This window comes from Triticum dicoccoides, chromosome 6A (genome assembly GCF_002162155.2).
Source record: "Triticum dicoccoides isolate Atlit2015 ecotype Zavitan chromosome 6A, WEW_v2.0, whole genome shotgun sequence".
In the NCBI taxonomy this organism is placed as follows: domain Eukaryota; kingdom Viridiplantae; phylum Streptophyta; class Magnoliopsida; order Poales; family Poaceae; genus Triticum; species Triticum dicoccoides.
The window spans coordinates 569,326,596-569,331,390 of record NC_041390.1 but is presented as its reverse complement, the minus strand read 5'-3'; positions in this window follow the sequence as shown (position 1 = coordinate 569,331,390).

Genomic DNA, 4,795 nt, shown 5'->3' with positions numbered 1-4,795 from the left:
GAAGAAATTAAGAATGAAATTGCACCTGCTGAGTTAGAAGGTATTGATGTCACAATTAAACTTGCCAATAAAGATACTATTTCACCAATTGGAATTGTTAGAGATGTTGAAGTCTTGTGTGGGAAAACTAAATATCCTGCTGATTTTCTTGTTCTTACTTCTCCGCAAGATAGCTTTTGTCCCATTATATTTGGTAGACCCTTCTTGAACACTGTTAATGCTCGGATAGATTGCGAAAAGAATGTTGTTACTATTGGCTTGGATGATATGGTTCATGAGTTTAATTTCTCTAAATTTAGTAAACAACATCGTGAGGAAGAATTACCTAGTAAGGATGAGATTATTGGTCTTGCTTCTATTGCTGTACCTCCTAGTGATCCTTTAGAACACTATTTGCTAGACCATGAAAATGATATGTTCATGAATGAAAGAAGGGAAATAGATGAAGTATTCTTTAAACAGGAACCTATTCCGCAACACAACTTGCCTGTTGAAATCTTAGGGGATCCTCCTCCACCCAAGGGTGATCCCGTGTTTGAGCTTAAACTGTTTCCTGATAATCTTAAATGTGCTTATCTTGATGAAAAGAAGATATATCCTACTATTATTAGTGCTAACCTTTCAGAGCATGAAGAAGAAAGATTATTGAAAACTCTGAAGAAGCACCGTGCTGCTATTGGATATACTCTTGATGATCTTAAGGGCATTAGTCCCACTCTATGTCAACATAAAATAAATTTGGAAGCAGATGCCAAACCAGTTCTTGATCCTCAACGACGTCTGAATCCTAAAATGAAAGAAGTGGTAAGAAAAGAAATACTCAAGCTTATGGAGGCAGGTATAATCTATCCTGTTGCTGATAGTCAGTGGGTAAGTCCTGTCCATTGTGTCCCTAAGAAGGGAGGTATTACTGTTGTTCCTAATGATAAAGACGAACTGATTCCACAAAGAATTATCACATGTTATAGGATGGTAATTGATTTCCGCAAATTAAATAAAGCTACTAAGAAAGATCATTACCCCTTACCTTTTATTGATCAAATGCTAGAAAGATTATGCAAACATAAACATTATTGCTTTCTAGATGGTTATTCCGATTTCTCTCAAATACCTGTGTCGGCTAGAGATCAATCAAATAATACTTTTACATGCCCTTTTGGAACTTTTGCTTATAGACGTATGCCTTTTGGTTTATGTAATGCACCTTCTACCTTTCAAAGATGCATGATGGCTATATTCTCTAACTTTTGTGAAAAGATTTGTGAGGTTTTCATGGACGATTTTTCCGTCTATGGTTCCTCTTTTGATGATTGCTTGAGCAATCTTGATCGAGTTTTGCAAAGATGTGAAGAAACTAATCTTGTATTGAATTGGGAAAAGTCCACTTTATGATTAATGAAGGTATTGTCTTGGGGCACAAAGTTTCTGAAAGAGGTATTGAAGTTGATAAAGCCAAGGTTGATGCTATTGAAAAGATGCCATGTCCCAAGGACATCAAAGGTATAAGAAGTTTCCTTGGTCATGCTGGATTTTACAGGAGGTTCATTAAGGACTTCTCAAAAATTTCTCGGCCTCTGACTAATTTATTGCAAAAGGATATACCATTTGTGTTTGATGATGATTGTGTAGAAGCATTTGAAATACTTAAGAAAGCATTAGTCTCTGCACCTGTTGTTCAGCCACCTGATTGGAATTTACCCTTTGAAATTATGTGTGATGCTAGTGATTATGTTGTAGGTGCTGTTCTAGGGAAAAGAGTTGATAATAAATTAAATATTATTTATTATGCTAGTAAGACTCTAGACAATGCTCAAAGAAATTATGCTACTACTGAAAAAGAGCTCTTAGGAGTTGTATTTGCTTGTGATAAGTTCAGACCTTATATTGTTGATTCTAAAGTAACTATTCACACTGATCATGCTCCTATTAAGTACCTTATGGAAAAGAAAGATGCTAAACCTAGACTTATTAGATGGGTTCTCTTGCTACAAGAATTTGATTTGCATATTGTTGATAGAAAGGGAGCTGAGAACCCCATTGCAGACAACTTGTCTAGGTTAGAGAATGGTCTTGATGACCCACTACCTATTAATGATAGCTTTCCTGATGAACAATTAAATGTTATAAGTACTTCTTGTAGTACTCCTTGGTATGCTGATTATGCTAATTATATTGTTGCTAAATTTATACCACCTAGCTTCACATACCAGCAAAAGAAAAAGTTTTTCTATGATTTAAGACATTACTTTTGGGATGACCCACATCTTTATAAAGGAGTAGATGGTGTTATTAGACGTTGTGTACCTGAGCATGAATAGGAACAGATCCTACGCAAGTGTCATTCCGAGGCTTATGGAGGACACCACGCTGGAGATAGAACTGCACATAAGGTATTGCAATCTAGTTTTTATTGGCCTACTCTCTTCAAGGATGCCCGTAAGTTTGTCTTGTCTTGTGATGAATGTCAAAGAATTGGTAATATTAGTAGACGTCAAGTAATGCCTATGAATTATTCTCTTGTTATTGAACCATTTGATGTTTGGGGCTTTGATTATATGGGACCTTTTCCTGCCTCTAATGGATACACACATATTTTAGTTGCTGTTGATTATGTTACTAAGTGGGTAGAAGCTATTCCAACTAGTAGTGATGATCATAACACTTCTATTAAAATGCTTAAAGAAGTTATTTTTCTGAGGTTTGGAGTCCCTAGATATTTAATGACTGATGGTGGTTCACACTTTATTCATGGTGCCTTTCGTAAAATGCTTGCTAAGTATGATGTTAATCATAGAATTGCATCTCCTTATCACCCTCAGTCTAGTGGTCAAGTAGAGTTGAGCAATAGAGAGCTCAAATTAATTTTGCAAAAGACTGTTAATAGATCTAAAAAGAATTGGTCCAAGAAACTTGATGATGCATTATGAGCTTATAGAACTGCATACAAAAATCATATCGGTATGTCTCCGTATAAAATGGTTTATGGAAAAGCATGTCACTTACCTCTCGAACTAGAACATAAGGCATATTGGGCTATTAAAGAGCTCAACTATGATTTTTAAACTTGCCGGTGAGAAGAGGTTATTTGATATTAGCTCACTTGATGAATGGAGAACCCAAGCTTATGAAAATGCCAAGTTGTTTAAAGAAAAAGTTAAAAGATGGCATGACAAAAGGATACAAAAGCGTGAGTTTAATGTAGGTGATTATGTATTGCTATGCAACTCTCGTTTAAGATTTTTGCAGGAAAACTTCTCTCTAAATGGGAAGGCCCCTATGTTATCGAAGAGGTCTATCGTTCCGGTGCCATAAAGGTCAACAACTTTGAAGGCATAAATCCGAAGGTGGTAAACGGTCAAAGAATTAAACATTATATCTCAGGTAATCCCATAAATGTTGAAACCAATATTATTGAAACCGTAACCCCGGAGGAATACATAAGGGACAATTTCCGGAATGTTTCAGACCCCGAAAAGGAATAGGTGTGTGGTATGGTAAGTAAACCAACTCCAAAACAATTTTTAAGGCAATATTTCTCCGTTTTGGAATATTTAGAAAAATAGAAAAATAAGTAGTAGTCCGAGAAGGACACGAGGGCCCCATGAGGGTGGTGGGCGCGCCCTACCCCTCTGGGCGCGCCCCCTACCTCGTGAGCACCTCGCGTGCCTTCCGAACTCCGTTTTCTTGCACGATACGTATTTTGGTCGGTAAAAATTCATTATATAACCTCCCAAAGGTTTTGACTCCCACGAGGGTTTGGACTCAACTCTAACCACATGATGATCGCGGAGTTCACTAGCAACCACAAGTTGGATGATGACAACATCGGGGAGACTATCTTCAAGCTTCATGAGAAGATCGAGCACCTCCAAGCCCAAATCCATGACCTGCAAAACCAAAACTGTGAGTATGAATATAGACTCAAAAGGATGAGTTTGGCTGCAGATTCAAGGATCCCGGAGACTCGATCATCTTTCTATGATGGAGAACCTATGCCTTGGAAGATGGACACAAGGCCTGCATCATCTACAACACCTCCACCTTCTTCACCGACAAAGGAGATATAATCACATGGGTATGGGCACTCCCCTTGGCAACTGCCAAGCTTGGGGGAGGTGCCCCGGTATCGTATCACAATCACAACTCCTATCTTTACCATTTTTCTTAGTTCGATCCTATTAGTAGTATCTTGATCTAGTAGAGTAAAGTTTATGGCATGATCTAGTTTTGAGTTTGCTTTATGATCTCTCTTTGTAATCGAGTCCGTGAGCTATATATAATAAAGATTAGTGTTGAGTCAAGGGCTTGATTATTTTGCCATGATCTTGGGTGAATAAAAGAAAGAAGAAAAGAATAAAAAGAAACAAAAAGTTCATATTGATCTTATTGAGAGTAATGACTTCACATAGAAAGAGTATGATGATTAAAAGTTGTTGGGAGTTGGCAGACATAGCTTTGGTCATTGTTGCAATTAATAGCAAGTAATAAGGAAAGAGAGGTTTCATATATAGATATATTATCATTGCCATCTTTTATGATTGGGAGCACTCATTAAAATATGACATGCTAAAGAGTTGATGTTGGACAAGGAAGACAACGTAATGAGTTATGTCTTTCTTATATCCGAGATAAAGTATGTTGTCATGGATCCTCTAACTTGTTAAGCTTGCCTTTCCCCCTCATGCTAGCCAAATTCTCAGCACCAAGTAGAAATACTACTTGTGCTTCCAAATACCCTTAAACCAGTTTTGCCATGAGAGTCCACCATATCTACCTATGGATTGAGTAAGATCTT